Below are 18,141 nucleotides of genomic sequence, written 5' to 3'. Positions count from 1 at the left end.
CAGGATCGGAAGATGGTCCATGAGCTCCAAAAGGTTGGAACCACTGTTTTAACACATTTCATCCTTATAACTTTTAACAGAACCCTTAATCGTAATGTATGCTGGCTACCATTGTTGACCCTTGCTAGTGGCCTGGATGTTATCATGAATCAGCGGCTTCCGTTTTTTTTTTAAACCCAACTCACTCAGTTATGGCTGATGCTAAACTGCCTTCCCCATTGAAAACTAATAATTTTGGGGCTGTAAGGGAAGAAGAGCTTTCTCTTAAAGGTGAACTCTCGGGCACCAACAGATGGATGGGACCGTCTCCTCCAAGGAACTCTAACCTGGAGGGCTAAACAAGGTCACACAGATTGGATCGCCAACAGATCTCTCACCACTCTAATGCCTAGGGGATAATCTCTGATAACAGTCCTTGCAGGTTGCTGAACAGCTGGCAGTCCTCTGACTGCATGGGCTGGAACTGTAAGGTGACCCACGATGTTCTTGGTTTTCTCTCTTTTTTGGATGGCTGGTGTCTTTGGATAGTCATGTGGGACAGGCGGGAACAATCCAGGTCCGGAATAGGTAGATCATAGACCACATTGCTTATGGTCTCCCTGGTCACCTTCATTCTTTATCTCCTGCACTGCAGCCCTCTTTTATCTAGAGTTGAGCCACCGACTGCTGGTGATTTACCTAGTGCTTCTGTAACCCCAGAACCTTCCCTGACCTTGTGTGTTCCAGCAACCCTTCCAGCCCAATATTGCTTGCAGGTTACTCAGACTCAGCAGCCTTGTCATCTTTAGAGGTCACACCAACTCACAAGCAATTTACTGACTACCTTGAGGCCCTTACGGTAGATTCTAACCAAAGTGGGTTCCAACAGTGTCTTGCAATTCTCAATTGCTGCCCAAAGTATTACCAATATTAAATAGACTCTGCTGCCTTTTTAAAGCAAAATAAGTTTCCCTGCCATTGTCAACAACTAACTCCTTGGCATTAAACTTGAGCATTACTCGGACTTGGTCTTACAGACCCATGAGGGGTCTATGTGTATATTAGAGTCAACAGAGAACCTTCAATGGGTGTATATGGAAGCTCCTGCTGTGCATTCTAAACAATGAACCGTGCATGGGGGAATGAAGGGAGTGAAGTATCCTTTTAAAGAGCCTGCAATAGGTGTATTAGAAAGCACCTGCTGTGCGTTCCAAATGGATAAAATAAAAGGAGTGTCCGGACCATCACATTTAAAAAAATGAAGTCGGGTGTGTTCCTTCAACCCTTTTTGCTGCTGTAAAAAGGGGGGTTTCAACCATTCATTATCATTTCAATGATATTCAGGGTTGGGTGATTCAGTATTGGCTGAAAAGGGGTGAACCACAACAGCTGGGCCTGGAATGATCACCTGTCTAACTCCCCCCTGCATCCCCTACAGCTACAGGGGACCCCTGACATGTGTTGACTTCTTTAAAGGTGCTTATTACTGCCTGTGTCCCTGCTGCCTCTTCTTCCCCTGCAAGCAAGGGGGGAAGATTGTGAATGGCCAGCAGGGGCAAGAAATAGTCTGGTGCACAGAGCCAGAAGAAAAGGCCGGGAGCCAAAAGCCCCCATTGCAGAAGGCCCAGGGAAAGGAGCCGGTGCTCTGCTATACAGAACAACGAGATTGGAGGATGACAGAGGAGGAGGTATAGCATGGGAGGTAAGCTGCCTTGGCTGATTTTAGGCTCCAAGGTCCTGTCTGTTCTGTCAGCTGGCCAACCATTGGGGAACTTGTCATTTTGGGTTGTTTTGGAAGGCTAGGGAGCACATGTATATATGGCCCTTCTGTTGGAGATAGCCGTATTCTTGATTTTAAGCTCAGACCTGGACACAGAGCCTAGAAGATTGGGCTCTTCTGTTTGAGAAGACTGTTTTTCATGTTTTAGGCTTCAGGGCTAGAACCCAAGCATAGAAGGTATGGCATAAGAAGGCTGTGTGCCATGGTTTTAGGCTCAAAGGGTGAGGCTTAAGCCTAGAAAATAGTTTTGAGGCTCCTGGTGCAGAACCCAGGCTTAAAGCAGTGACTTGTGTGTGTGTTAGTGGTAAGCAACACAGAAAAGTGTATAAGCCTATAGGCTTCTACCTTCCATAGATCCCATATTGATAGGTAATAACTTTCTATGGAGTCTTCAGTGGATGTTCTAGGGTTCTGCTTTAACAATAATCCAGTGTGCTACTGCAACCAGGTGTGCAGCCATAACTGCTGGTTTATAGCATGAACACAGACATGCAGCTGCATAACAAACACCATCTACATAATTCCTGCCCAATGTATGTACCTTTAGCTTTTAGCCTGGAGTTACTCTTTAATCTGCACCCATCTGCAAGCTAGTGCGGCAGCAGAGGCATACACAATATTTAATCAATTAGTAATCCAGACTCCCATAATAAATACACCCCAGCCAGCCAAATGCTTTGAAATCTGCAATTAAACCGTTAGCGATCCATTCCAGACAACTCTAATGAATAGGATCTCCAATCAGATCTTCCGGAACACATTGTACTGCTGCGGCGCTCTTTCCACGGTTGACAGACTGTGTTATTATGTGTTTAATTCTCTCTTCTGATTTTCTATCTTTAGATCTCTGGCCACAGTACAAGCCTGCTCCTGGAAGCTTCCTTTTCACAGGGAAAAAAACGAGTTTGGCTGGTTGGTAAATGGGAATGTTACACTGCCGGGATTGTTGTTTGGTAATGCTTTAGGGCTCAGGTAGACAGCAACAGGTGTTAATGCACATATTATACAATAGGAAATGGCACCCCAATGCAATAAGGTAACATACCTGTGATGTAGTGCAGTACAACACATGGTAACAGCATAGTACATACAGATGCACTCATATGTGCTTTTGTCTTAGATTATCATCTGTGCTGACAATAAATCTTATTCAATGTGTGCTCTTCTTCCTTTGTTGCACCTCCTGTTATTTTTAGGGTTGTTTCTGGGATGGTGCATGATGGGAATATACTACAAAACTCATACGGGGCTCCTAAAGCTCCTTGGCCTGCTCCTTGGTCCCAGACCCAGGAAGCACTACAATGAACGTCTTCTAATGGACATCATGTCTTGGACATCTAGTGGGCAACACTGTTCCAATGACAAGTCTAGAACAAAATGTCTTCCTAGGCCTACATGGCCTCTGGACACACAGAGGTGCAATACCCTCTAGGCCTGGGCTTTGGTGCTGGGCCCTAAAACCAGATACAGAGCTTTCTCAAAGACTATAGGCCTAAACTCTAGCCCTGGAGCCTAAAACCAAAACACAGCATTGACAAACAGAATTGCTATACCTTCTAGATCTTGGCTCTGCCCCTATGACTTAAAACCAGGTACAGACCTTCTTAAACAGAAGACCTTATTCTCTAGACCCGGGCTCTGTCCCTGGGACCTTAAACCAGGACCACAGACTTCTCAAACAAAAGACCATATCTTCCAGACATGGGTTCTGTCCCTAGGCCATAAACCAAACACACAGCCTTCCTTCTAAAGTAGTAGATCATATCCTCTAGACCTAGACTCTGTCCCTGGGGCCCTAAACCAGACAAATAGCATTCTCATTCAGAAGATCATATACTGTAGACCTAGGATCTGTCCCTTGGGCCCTAAACCAAACAAATAATATTCTCAAACAGAAGACCTATCTTTCAGGCCTGTGCTATGCCCTTAGCCAATAAAACCAGGCACAAAACTTTCTCAAACATGAAAGCTAAACTCTCCAGGCCTGAGCACCTAACACCAGACACATATCTGAACCATAAGGAACAGACAAGTCACCCCTTTAAGCCTGGGTTCTGCACCAGGGGCCTCAAAACTATTTTCTAGGCTTAAGCCTGGAGCCTAAAACCATGCCACACAGCCTTCTTATGCCACACATTCTGGGCTTAGGTTCTAGCCCTGAACCCTAAAACATGAAAAACAGACTTCTCAAACAGAAGAGCCTTATCTTCTAGGCTCTGTGACCAGGTCTGAGCTTAAAATCAAGAACACGGCTATCTCCAACAAAAGGGCCATACCATATATACTTGTGCTCCTGAGCCTTCCAAAACAACCCAAAATGACAAGTTCCCCAATGGTTGGCCAGCAGACAGAACAGACAGGACCTTGGGCTCTAAAACCTGAGGCACAGCCTACTTAATCAGAAGGACATTACATTTTAGACATAGCCTCTTCCCCTGGGGCCCTAAACTCAGGTACAAACACTTCTCACGACTCTAGATTAGTGGTCGCCAAGCTTTTTGGACCTACAGACCACTAAATGCACGAACTCTGAACCATGCATGCAAGCGGAGCCATGTGCCACTCAAAGTGACTCAGAGTGACGTCATAATGCCAAAACCAGAGACATAACCCCCCCCCACTGTCCTGAGCGTACAATCCATACGCGAGACATGGTCCACGGCTCTGGCCAGTCAGTTTCCCCCTTCCAATTGAGTCCTTCTCCTGACCCGGCTGGGGGAGAGCACCGGCCAAAGCCGAGGACCACCAGAATTTTCTCACAGACACCATTTGGTGACTCCTGCTCTAGGTATTGGATCCAGACCCAAAACGAGGCACACAGTCTTCTTATGCGATACCCCCTAAGCTTGAGTTTTACCCCTGAAGCTTTAAACTTGTCTTCTCAAACAGAGGAGCCTTATCCTTTAGGCCTGGGCTTAAAATCAGACACAAAGCTATCTCAAACAGAAGAGTCAGACCATACAAACCTGTTCTCTGAACCTTCCAGAACGTTGTCTTCCTACTGTGTCAACCATAGGTTTAACCCATGGTGACAAGATCCCCATCTGTTGGCCAGCTGGTAGAACAGACAGGACCCTAGAGCCTAAAACCTGACACACAGCCTACTTAATCAAAAGGACCAGACATGGTTTCTCCCCCTGGGGCCTAAAACCAAGCACACAGCCTTCTTATGTCATACCCTTTTGACCTGAGTCCTAGCCCTGAAGCGATACGCTCTAGATATTGAATCCAGTCCTGGGCCCTAAACCAGGCACAGAGCTCTCCTGGGCCATACACTCTAGGCATAGGTTCTAGCCCTAAAGGTAAAACTTGACATATGGCCTTCTTGTCTTCAAGTCCTGGGTTTCAGGTCTGGGCTTAAAAATAGGCACAAAGGTTAAGGGACCTACCACATATACCTGTGCACCTGGGCCTTGCAGGACAGTGACAACAATGGACGATGCCTGCCTATTATGTATTTAAATGGCCAATTCTACTCTCCATCAGAAGCTCACATGATCGTATGACAGCAATCCAGGGCTGGTCCCCCCCACTCCTCTCCAACATGTAAATATTGGTGCACGTACCCTCCAACCCCTAAAAAACTGCCTGCCCAGGTGTCTTTTATCTAGTTTGCTTACATCCCATGTCTGCTGGAGGTGGTCGGATCCTGAATGCTGCAATGGGCTCCATATTCCTCCCTCCTCGTAGGTTGACTGCTATGTGGTCAGGTCCATGATGACACCCTGGGCTCACAGGAAGTGGCAGCTACACTGTATAACAAAGAAGTGAGTCTGCACAGGACAGCACCAGAGATGAAATGAGCATTTTTTCCTTACGTTCTTCTTTTGTAATAATGGTTTGCACAAGCTGGAGAATAAAACACACACAAATGCCTGAGCTCCTAGTCCATGGCCTGTTAGAAAATCTGCCCAACCGATTTATCAACCAGCGGTTTGCACAGTGACAGGTTCTCTTCAGTACTCCTAAGAACAAAATCTTTCATTATTCCAGAGATGCGGCAGGTTCCAAGGCAGAGCCCCGTTTCTGTGCATCTGAACAATATGCCAAGTAAGATTTGTGCCGAGCGGCATAATCACTTGTATACCGACAAATTAATATTCAGCCTACTGCTTGGATGGCGGCGTTAGAAATACTCTCAGATACGAGCAAACAAACTGTTATCTAACGAGCCGATCACAGGCGGAAATATTTAACGCGTATGTCTCTTGGAGAGTCTAAACACATATGTGTAGAAAAATATGTTTCCAGATTCCAGCTATTGCAAAATTAAAAAAAAAAATAATTAAGTGAGCGTACGCCTTAGATCAGAGCGTATGAGAAATTGCAAAATCTGCTTATCCCCAAATAATAATTAAAAAAAACAGCTAATACATAATTTATATATACAAAGTAAGAAAACAAATAACTTAGACTTTGGCGCATTTCCTGAACATACTGGTGACTTCACCTCTTGCCTCCTGGGAAAGTTGGGTACTCAGCTGCCAGGTAAGTTAACTTTCCTTTTTTTGCAAGGCCCACTTGAACAAATAAATAAAGACACAAGGGTGTTCACAATCGGTCAGATGGTTTGGGTGGGGGTATGGGTTTAGTTCTACATTAACAGGGTGACAACGGTTCATTTCTCAGCCAAATCATAGACTGTTGTCGATAGAGAACAAGGTAGTTTTGAAGATCTGAAAAACTAGAGAAAGCAGCTTTCTGCACTCCCACTCCCAATCTTCATGTAGGCATAGCGGAGTAATGGCGACACCCTTCATCATAAGACTTGGAGGAAGAGACATGTAGCGTGTCCAATCAGGTAACATCGGGCAATGGTATATAGGCACCCTGCAAGAAAGTTGGGGTAAGACTAGGAAAATGAAAGCTCTTAGTTTGGAGACTATATGACCGAATATTAATTTAAAATTACTTTGATTAAGATCAAATACAGAAGTTAAGTCTGCACCTATTTTTGGCTGAGCACTTGAATTCCTGCATAACTCCAGTCTTAATTCGGTGATTTTAAGGAGACCCTGCCAGCAATTCATTATATTCAACAAAATTTCCCCTATGAGATTACATTTATTGCCATTTTCCACCCTTCTACATATAAACTCCCCAAGACTAAGGTTGGGTGCCACCATTTTGGATGTGATGTCAGCAACCCCAGCAGGTTCATGTGTTACCCAGTAGTTTTCTCCTTCACACCTATGTAAAAGTGAGGTGACGGGGGAGTTGAACCAGCACAGACCATAAATCCAAGAAGATATTCAATTGGGGCAAGCCAAGACTTTGAACCCTAAAAAAGCCAAAAAGATGGAAGCCACTGTGATACAGCTTGTGGAAACTGAAGCTCTTTACGGGGTCAGTTTGTAAAGTAAATGATCCTAATGTGCAAATTAGCTCTCAAAACTTGCACATTAAGGCAAAATCTCAGACGAGGCAAACAATTAAGGAAGGCAGGTCGTTAAACCTGTTGGTTTCACAGTTTTTGGGATGAAGTGGTACTCAGGTCCCACAAGAGCACCATTATGACCTTTAAAATGGAAGAATGAATGCTGGTGGTCCTATTGGCTGTAGGGGGGCTTCCGGGGGTGGAGGGATTTGGTGTCACAATGGCCTCGGTTTCATTTTAATTCTGCTTTAACAAGTTTATTCTTCTGTTTCCCATTACAACTCATCTGTAGTTGGGCTGTATCCTCCCCGACCTTACACATCAAGCGGTGGATATCACACGTGCACACATACACTATGAGCAGATCTGATGAAATTCATTTAGTGTTCCTGGCTCCTTCACACTTCATCAAACAATCACCAACTGCAAACATTTTAGCATCTTGTTTCCCTCTCCCGGATGATGTGTTGATAAGTACTTGAATTAGTATTGTTTTGTTATACTGTCTGCTTGTCTGAAGCTCAGATCACGTTAACCTTTTGTGTCAAGGATCAGAGTTTTTCCATATTTCAGAATCTCATTGGCCAGGTAATGCTTGTCCTGCTTTATAGGAGTCATATCAATGGAAGAAAAAGTTCAAAGTAAGGCAAATGTTAGGTTCCTGGTTGAATGCCCATGCTTTGTCAAGGCACCATTCCCCACCAAGGCCCACAATTGCCTAAAGGTGCCATCCCAGGACTTGGTTGCCCCCAAGAATTAGGTATACAAGGGATGCTACCTAGGGAAGGATTGACGGATAACCAAATGGATGATCCAAAGGAGTCAGAGGGTTGGTGGTTGGAAGAAACCAAGCCAGGGGTCATGAATGGAAGATCAGTCAACCAGTAGGATAATCAAAGGGAGGAAAAAGTTTATTGCTTGGTGAGAGCAAGCCAGTGGTTGGTCCAAGCAGCAATGGAGAATGTTCAATCATTATTGAGTTGTCAACAGAAAGTCAGGAGCAACCTCAGGAGCATGTGCCCTCCTGGTCAACCACTGAGCAAAAAGACATTTAACACAGTGCAATGTATTGTAGTGCCATTCAGTACAAATGACAACCCAGCACACCCAACACACAGCACCTGATTTATCAATGTTCTCCAAGACTTTCATGGGAGAACCTTAGTGATCCAGCAAAGTTGGAATAATTCTGGACCAGGATTGAAAACATTTGCCAACACATAGCAAATTACTTTAAGGATTGCTGAATCACCCAGGTTCCCCACGATAGTTTGACCTACCCTTCTAAGCTCTAGCAGCCCAAGGCATGTCAAAGTTGAGCATTGTTGCATTGCAAAAGGTTGCCCCTATTTTGAGGACCCATTCCAATACCCTCCCCCCATGAAGGGGGTCTGGGGTGGTATGTAAGCTGACACAAAAGGGTGTATTTTTAGGGTGCACATAAAGATGTCAGGACCTGGAGCTTTAGGGTTGGTGGTCGTGAGAGCTCCTGTATGTGCAAGTCAAAGAAGGTGACCAAGGTGGAGAATGGGGTTGTTTCATGTAGTTTTGTATTGACTATAGAGATTATTGTAAGGGTAATAATGTCTTGGGGTTACCAATGACAAACAAGGATCCAAATCTACTGAAAGTAGAGACAACCAGGCCTACACAGGAGCAGAAGTTGTACATGGACACCAGTGGCATCTAATGACAAAGAGGCCCGTAGAGGAATGTAAAAAATGCACTGGTCCATAGGATAGAAGGATGGAGAGGTTAAGCATGTGCGGCTGAGGAGGAGGACATTAAAGTAACCCTGCAGCTGTGCCCCGTCCCGGTACTTCAACAAATTAAACAAAGACAAAAACCCTACAAGCAGGCGCACATGAGAATGTTTATCCTGACTAGAAAATAGAGTGTAAAGTAAATCAAAATGTGTAACAAATAATCTGGTGCAAAGGAGCCCGAAAGCTTCAGTGGGACAAAAAATAAAAATAAACCTCACTTAGAAGTCCAAATTATTCAGGATTACAATAAACACAAAGAGCGGGAATACACTGAATATTTCATGGTGAAAAGTCTTGCATCAGTTATTTGGAAAGCATCAGATATGGTAGTAATACTCACCTAAGGTGGATGTCTCTTTCATGTAGACCCTGGGATCCAAGTTGGGTCACCTATGCATGTCAAGGTAGCCTAGAATAAAATGGAAGGGCCCCTTGGGCAGAAGAGTGGTGATACTTACCATTGCCTTGGCCAGGTCATTATTTTGACGAGATACCTAAAAAAATCTCCAGAATACAAAACTTTCAGGTGTGCCTAATACTCTGGTTCCTCCCACCGGCCCCTACATATGACCCAGGAGATTGAACCATTGAAGGCAGCATGGGAACAGGCACTGCTGGATGTATGGCGGATGCTGAAGGGGGTACTTTCTATTTTTAATTTAAAGTAATTTTTTATAAACCACTTTAAAACCCAACTAATTAACTTTCCTTCCAGTCTGTCTCCACAGACTCACTTATCCTAGCTCCACGGTCTACAAGCTGCAGGCCTGCTAGGGCTTTATCACCAAGAAGGTCTATGGTGTCCACACTACATGAGCGACATTCTGTTCAGGAGTAAGGGAAGAATGGCTCAAAACTGCTGGATTTAGGTAATGTGGTCAAGGGAAGAAGCGGTGGAATGTAAAGTTGGCCTGAAAAGGGTGGTCAGATATGCAGCCATGGGTTGACTTCCTTCAAGTAAAAAACACAACCAGAAATGCCTACCCAAGGTAATCTGGTATGTAAAGAATCAACAATTTTTAGAGAGACCTTTAAGGCATGCAATCAAGCAGCACCCATGTAATTAGTTCAGGAATCCTGAACCTCTGCTAATAGGAGATTGGTGATCATTCTAATATTCTTTTTCCTGAAGGGGCCTTAGGCCTTCAAGTAGGACACCTTGTCCTTGGTTTACTTGCTTGTAGCGTGCAACCAGAGATAGGTCTATTTGGGGGACCTTGGTTGAAAAGGAGAGGAGAAGTTTGAATACCCAACATGATTCAGGTTTCCAGAACCACTGGGCTAATGCAGACCCAAAGGAAGTGGATCTACTCGTACTTTGTTCAGATCTTTAACTCTAGCATGGAGCTACTCCAAGTTCATGGCCCCCAAAAACACACCAAGAGGGACAGACCTTCTAGGTTTGGATCCAACCCAATGGCCTCCTAAAAGGAAGCTCCAATTTGCTAAGGACTTCCCCTTAGGAAGTTAAGGCCCTGTTGCATACCAATGTCGGAATTGGCTGAAAACAGGCTGTGGCTATTCTATATTAGAGATTGAGGGAGGTCTGGCTAGGTGGAAAGTCTATGGGACCACCAGTGTGCACCAGATACCCCACAAGGATTAATGGACATCACTGTGGCCAACTACCAGATTGTGGATCTTAGATGTACTAGCAACCACAGTTTGGGAAAACAAGGTAAACGTGGAATGGAGAAGTGGAGAGTGAACAACATCTGGAAGAACCAAGGGTTGGTAATTGGGGAAGCAGCAGGAAGGGATGTGGGAACACAGAAGTAAGAACACAGGGTGGTCATAGAAGGCACTTGGGTCACCCCAGAAGATTTCCCATTCCTAGGCAAAAGCAGAAAAGATTCAACATTACTAGATAGCCGGACGAACTCGTCTACGACCACTCAGAAATTAACCAATCTCTGATTCTCCCAATTCAGCCATCAATATGTCACAGCATGATATCACACGCACGCACGCAGCCGCCCGCTGCGCGAGTTCAATCTACTCCCAATAAATCAAGCTTTTCAATTTCATTTACCGATAAGCAAGAAATCCGAAGGACTATTAATTAGTTTCTTCCTCCAACGACTTGAGTGCATTTCCAAAAAACCTCTGAGGTTAATTAGCTTTTTTTTTTTCCAGTCTTAAAAAAAAAACGCTGCTGCGCTCATTTCGTAGGTGTCTCAGGTTGGAAATATTGCTGCCGCCGCAACATTGTGTCTTTTTGAGCTTCAAGAAAAAAAATCATCCAAATCCGTATAATAGCTCTATAGTGAAGTAATTATTAATATAATTCCCGCATTTCGCTGCTGAGCAACTACGAGCTTTACGAAGATGAAAAGCCGCGCATTATTTCAAAAGATATGACTCTGTATCTTTTTTATTTTACTACTGAAAAAAAATAGTAAAATGAAAATCGTTAAAATGTGGCGGCGGCAGCATCTGACTAATCTTTCCATCTTTGGCGGCGGTCGCCGTCCGGACGCGTCTGACAATGCAGGGGAGGTCAGAGAGTAAATCCAACTCTTCAGATTCACTGGCGGTGAAAAGGCTGCTAGGACTCCCGAGGCAACACATCAAAAGTTGCCGTGGAAGCCAAGCAGCGTCGTTCTTCCTGCGGAATTGTATTCGGCGGTCCGTAGAGTAATAAACGCCATTGTGTGGGCTCCGTTATTGTAGGGAGGGAGGCAGCGCAGGCTTTGTGTGTCAGACTTCTGTGCTCATTCATTATCATCACCTCCGCTGTGTTCAATAAGCTCGACAATTGGAGGCAGAGGTTACCGTTACAGCGTTCATGTCATATGACATCGCCTCACGCTTTGATGAGGATTACTATGGGATATTGGCTTAAAGAGAACCAGTCACCAATATGATTCTGCAAGGAGCTGTGTGTGAATATACCAGTGCAGGCTTGTTGATAAAAAGATTTATTTGTGTGCATGTTTTTCACTTTTCTTGCACATGGCTCATGTTCCTATGTAAGAATGGGGAAGGGTGACGAATAATATTATGCAGTGTCTGCTGATACCGAATCAAAGATGGCGGGATGTTCATCATTTGCATCTACGCACTGTGGGAACGCGTATGAAGGGGCTGTATGGTGTTGCGTCATTAACTGTTCATTTGACTGCCAAGCATGCGCAGTTAGCAAATGCATTGTGATGCATTAGCATGCTTACGCCAACGACGCACAGGCTGCCAGTAAATGACCATTGAAAATAGCATATGCTTTTCCACACAAGCAAATCTGCTGTTCATTTTGCGCTCTACGAAATAAAAATTGACCAACTGGTACACCAAAAATACGGCGCATACGAGTAGGAAATTTTGCGATCATTTGGGATGGGGTAAATCATAACATAGAAGGGAGCTACTGATTGGATTAGCTCAATTGCTTGTAGATGCGACACAACTTGCATGCTTATTATCAATTCAATTGCCCAATCAAAAACTGTTAGCTTGTGATTGGTAAGCCTTTTGAGTTTTTTTTGGTTGACATTAGCTCCTATTCAAAGAGATAATCAGCCCTAATTCCAATTGTGATAGGCTATAGGTAATCAATATATCATATACCTGTTCAATATTGATCAGTATTAGAAATGTAGCTATCAATCGTGACTCAAAAAGTGGTTATGAGTTGTGTTTTACTGGTTCAACCAAAAAAAAAAAAGCCCCGCCCAATCAATTTCTGGTCTGCCTTCTCCCCAAGGATCAATATTAAGTACAATTGATTGATTGATTTTTAATCGGTTTTAGATTTTATTGTTTACAGAGTCTTAGTGTTTTTTTATCCCACACATGCTACAGGGTGGCGGAGCCTCTGCGTCTGACCAATACCCCATTATGATTTGTGCCAACACCAAATCGAAATTCAGACGATCCTTCAGATGGGGGCGTTGGAATTTCCGAGCAGAAGGCGGCCTGATGAACTGTTGTCTGACGAGAAGTTTGCAGTCAGAAATATTTACCAAGAAAGCTTCTCTCGGAGCCCAAACACAATATGTCTAGTAAATATGTTGATTGCGATATGCGACGACCACCCAAGCAGCGCTGCATGTAACATATGTATGCCATCTGCCAAAGGAAGCAGCCAAGGACTGGCAGCTACCCTGATTAGAAGATGACGTCACGATATACGACAATGCTGTCAATATTTTAGGGATCTGGTGCAATCAGAAAAGAATCTGGTTATTTGGCTTTGAAATTTGATGTGAGGTCCCCTTTAAGGGATCAGATTACATAGAAGAAGGATTCACCCCCTCTCACTCAGCTAGCACCCCAATTCCATTTTTTTTAAAGATTTTTCACACCCTCGTCACAGGCGATCTATGACTTCTTGTAGGCATATCCACCTACTGACCGCAGGAGCCAAGTGGCAGGGCTAGAACAACCAGCTATCTTCTGCCTCACCTAACCACCAACTACGGTTAATATTTCAGCATGAGAAACGTTAATAACGGCCAAGCGGAAACAATTTCTTTCCTGACTTAATTAAATACATGTCAGTAAATCATCGGCCCATGACAATAGGAACGACTACGGCGGCCCAGGAAGGGTCACACGGCTGCCCAGGATTAGGATGGCCCACTTGCTTGTGATCTTCCAAGCATGATCTAGGATCGTGAGGTTCTATAACAAGGAGCTCCTTCAACCCACCCCCCTCCCTCCACTAGGGACCCCGGGGGTGACGTCTGCCATGAAACCTCACTTCAAAGAGAGCGTGATTCTGCAGAAAATGCTGAATCTTTCAGAGACACCTGCAGATACCAAAGCACCATCGCTCTTTATTAGGAATGAGAGGAAAACAATTAGCCGTAGAATATTTATACCCATTGGGAGGGGTCATTTTTTAAATAAAATGGACCCCCAGCAGGTGTAAAAAATTAGAAATTTGAGACGCAATGGTGACCTTCACTTCCATGATGTCCCCTGGTGGTTGACTTCTGCCTCTGTAGATACTGTAAGTGCAGGGTGTTATGTGTCCACCCCTGAGGAGTGCATAATATAATGATGCTGGATCATAGGGGTGATGGATTGCATTATCAAAGAACGCCCACCATTGGGGGCAGATTGAACTAAGTAGGAGACCTTAGGTTAGGTCACATGACGTATTCTGCGGAGGTTTTGAGTGGTTTGGTCACTGATGAGAGATTTTGATTGGCTGGACCCGCCTACTAGGAGCCTAGGGTTAGGGTTTTGTCAAGCTGAGTTGATTAGACTTTTAGTCAAAGAGAGGTTTGGGGATGGAATGTTTTTGAGGAGGTAAAACTGCTTATGGCTCCTGCTGTAGGGATTGGGGGTGGGGGGAGGGTTACTCGACTTGCCGGGCATTTAAAACTTCCTGCAGGTGTGTAGTGCACTCATCATCATCGCCTTCTGCAGTCATGGGTTAAGAACATAACTCGAAGCAAGCTGATTGGACAGTGAACTTGCACAAGGCAATGGTGACATCTTCTTACTACTTTTCCTGTTTTATACTCTTGTGAATGCATGTGCAGTACACTAGACCCTGATTGGTCACAAGTACCAAGCCTCCTACTGAGCATCCACTGTACAGAGAGGGCAGATTAAGGTACTTACACAAAGCAAAGTATAAATATGTTAAAGAATAAACTACAAAGGACATGAACCCCAGGTCCATGCACAGGGTTCCAACCATCCATACAAGACCAATAACACGTTTCAGATGCTGTGTTTTGAAGAAGCCTGAGAAGGTCACCACCAACATGTTGAAGAGCTAATCAACCATTTACATATCTCTCCATCTATGAGATCTTAACTAATGAGGCCTACCATTTCATATGGGCCCAAACCATTACAATGCCAATCTTTTGGCTGAACTTCTAATTTATGGAACAGAGGAAGTGTGAAAATCTCTTTGAAGAAGGTTATCAAAGACTTAGTGAGAAGGAGAAGACATGAATACTTAGTGAGCAGGACAAGATATAGATACTTGGTGAGCAGGAGAAGACATGAACACTTGGTAAGCAGGAGACATAGATACTTTGTTAGTAGAAGACATAGATACTTGGAGATACTTGGTAAGTAGAAGAAGACATGGATACTTGGTGAGCAGGAGAAGACATAGATATGTGGTGAACAGAAGACATAGATACTTGGTGAGCAGAAGAAGACATGAAAACTTGGTGAGCAGGAGAAGACATGGATACTTGGTGAGAAGGAGAAGATATGGAAACTTGGTGAGCAGGAGAAGTCATAGATAATTGGTAAGCCGGAGAAGACATAGATACATGGTGAGCAAAAGTAGACATAGATACTTGGTGAGCAGAAGAAGACAAAGATACTAGGTGGTTAGAAGAAGACATGGCTACTTGGTGAGCAAGAGAAGATATGGCTAATTGGTGGGCAGGAGGAGATATGGCTACTTTTAGTCCAGACGCAAAGAGCGCCCTCTTGTTCTTTATAATGATCTCAAAGTGAATAATGGGGAAGAGAGTTCTCTATATGGACCGTTTAAATATTTAGACAGGGTGATCATATTTCCCTTATACGTCTCTTCTCAAGGGAGAATAGATTCAGTTCAGCTAATCTCTCCTCATAGATACTTGGTGAGCAAAAGAAGACATGGATACTTGGTGAGCAAAAGAAGATATGGATACTTAGTGAGCAGAAGAAGACTTAGATACTTGGTTAGCAGGAAAAGATATAAATATTTGGTGAGCAGGAGAAGACATGGATACTTGGTGAGCAAAAAAAGACATGGATACTTGGTGAGCAAAAGAAGTCATGGATACTTGGTGAGCAGGAGAAGACATGGATACTTGGTGAGCAGGAGAAGACATGGATACTTGGTGAGCAGAAGACATTGATACTTGGTAAGTTTAAGAAAACAAAGATACTTGGTGAGTAGAAGAAGACATGGATACTTAGTGAGCAGGAGAAGACAAAGATACTTGGTGAGTAGAAGAAGATATGGATACTTAGTGAGCAGGAGAAGACAAAGATACTTGGTGAGCAGGAGACATTGATACTTGGTAAGTTTAAGAAGACATGGATACTTAGTGAGTAGAAGAAGACATGGATACTTGGTGAGTAGAAGAAGACATCGATGCTTGGTGAGCAGGAGCAGATATAGATTTTTGGTGAGCAGGAGAAGACATGGATACTTGGTGAGCAGAAGACATTGATACTTGGTGGGGTCATGTCTCTATAAGTTATGAGAAGTCCTCAGTACTCAGGTGGTTGATTGGTTGGCCCCCTTAACCACACAATCATTAACACCTCAAGCCCAATCCTTAAACAAGGATCCACATTTACCCTTTATGACGCAGTCTAGAGTTGCTGTGTGTTGGAAGGAAAAATTTTCACCTTGAGAGGCAGCCTGGACCCTTTCAATACAACCCCAACTCTTTTTACATTTGTTGTGGTTCTTCTGATGGAGGCCATCTTAACCCCCTACCCCCTTATATACAATGGGGTACACTCCAACCTTACCCTTTAACTCAGAGCTTTATTCATTCTTAGCTTGCATCATTCTTAAATGGAAGATAGTTTTGGAGATTAATGGGGGTCCTTCCCAGGAGTTAATTTTCCATTGGTTATGTTGGGGTTCAGGGTGGGGGTTGGGGGACCCTTCACAAGGGGGGCCATTGAACCTCAAATCATGTGCACCTCAACTTGAACCCAATTTTGGAGACCCAACTTTAATTCTTCATGCCCCAATATAAATTTATATTGCTCTGGTTATATTTGGGGTGAATATGGGGAATGGGGTCTTCCCAGGGCCATTTCCCCTCCTCCATATTATGCACCCCATCCTGATCTCCTTAACACACAGTTTGGTCTAACTCTTCATGTCCCAATTTCAATGTATTTTGCATTGGTTATGTTGGGAATGAATATGGGGAATGGGGGCTTCTCAGTGCCATTCTGTATTGGTAAAATTGGGGTTTGGTAGTGGGTGTGTTGGGGTACACTAGGAGGTAGTCTTTAGCAGGGGGAGGGGCATTTGAACCCCTCTAAAACCCACAATGGTATCGATACTCAACGCTACTCCTTTGTGTCTTAGTGTAAATGTATTGGTGGAATTTGGGGGGAAGGCTCCTAGGATCATTTGCCCCCCTCCCCTTCCACAGACATAATTTTCACCCAAACTTGACCCCCATACTAGAGACGCAGCTTTACCTTCTTATGCTCCAGTCTGGATTATTTTTGGGGGGCATGTTGGGATTGATAAGCGAGATGGGGTCTTTCCCAAAAAGGGAGGCCATTTTGAACTAACCCCGCACACATGTACACCCCTTCACTTGAGACTCAACCCCTAGGACCCCAGTCTGCATTACTATTTTTCTTTGGTAATGTTGGGGATTAGTAGTGGGGGTGAGATTCTTCCAGGGGAGGCCATTTTGAACTTGTCCCCTTCCCAACCAAAACAACCATGGACACCCCAACCTGACCCTTTATCTTTAGAGCTTTTATCCTTACATCCCAATCTAAATTTTTTTTCTTTGGTAATGTTGGGGGGCACATGTGGGGATAGGGATTTATATACGGCAGGGGGGCCATTTTGAACCAGCCCCTCTCCACCCAACCATGAACCTGACCCCCATACTATACTGAAGACTTGGCTTTACCCTTCATGTCCCAGTCTAGATTTTGTCCTCTTTAGTGATGTTGGGGATTAGTATTGAGGGTAGAGACTCTTCTAGGGCAGGGAGGCCATTTTGAACCAGCCCCCGCTATCCAACCACATACACCCTAACCCGACCCCTAAACTTAGCTTTAACCCTTCATGTCCCAGTCTACATTTATTTTGCATTAATGATGTTGGGGATCAGTAAGACGGGGCAATTCTAGGACAGGGAGGCCATTTTGAATCAGGTCCCTCCCTCCCAACCATGTACACCCCAACCTGATCCCTATATTGAAAACTTAACTTTAACTCTTCAGTCCCAGTCTGGATTACTTTCATGGTAATGTTGGGGGTCAGTAAAGGGGGTAGGGGCTCTTCTAGGACAGGGAGGCCATTTTGAACCAGCCCCTGCTTCTCAACCATGTACACCCCAACCGGACCCCTATATTGAAAATGTAGCTTTAACTCATTTGTTTTCATGGTAATGTTGGGGATCAGTAGTGGGGGTAGGGGCTCTTCTAGGGCAGGGAGGCCATTTTGAACCAGCCCCCCCCAACCATGTACACCCCCACCTGACCCTTATAGTAGAGCCTTAACCCTTCTGGCCCAGTCTAGATTATTTTTTCTTTGGTCCTGTTGGGGTTCAGGGATT

This window comes from Pyxicephalus adspersus, chromosome 4 (genome assembly GCF_032062135.1).
Source record: "Pyxicephalus adspersus chromosome 4, UCB_Pads_2.0, whole genome shotgun sequence".
NCBI lineage: Eukaryota > Metazoa > Chordata > Amphibia > Anura > Pyxicephalidae > Pyxicephalus > Pyxicephalus adspersus.
The sequence above is the reverse complement of the archived record's forward strand: the minus strand, read 5'-3'. Positions refer to the sequence as shown.